Source organism: Manis pentadactyla, chromosome 6 (assembly GCF_030020395.1).
Source record: "Manis pentadactyla isolate mManPen7 chromosome 6, mManPen7.hap1, whole genome shotgun sequence".
NCBI classification, from domain to species: domain Eukaryota; kingdom Metazoa; phylum Chordata; class Mammalia; order Pholidota; family Manidae; genus Manis; species Manis pentadactyla.
In genome coordinates, this window is record NC_080024.1 from 8702857 (window position 1) to 8703099 (window position 243).

Here is a 243-nt window from a genome sequence, read left to right on the forward strand (position 1 = left end):
ACTAGTAAAGGGTATAAAGTTGTTTTCGAACTTAGTACCTGGCTCCCCACAGAGCTTCTGAGCACAGGAGCCTCAGGCTCAGCCTGGCCGCCTCAGGCAGGGTGTGACAGGCGCTAAGCCGTCTCAGCTGCCCCCTCCTCTCGTCTTTATCTGTGCCCCGGCCCTGGCCTCCCGCCCTGGCCTCCTGCAGCCTCGGGCTCTCTGATCAGGCCCTGTTCCCTACCTGGGATGCCTCCCCTGTTC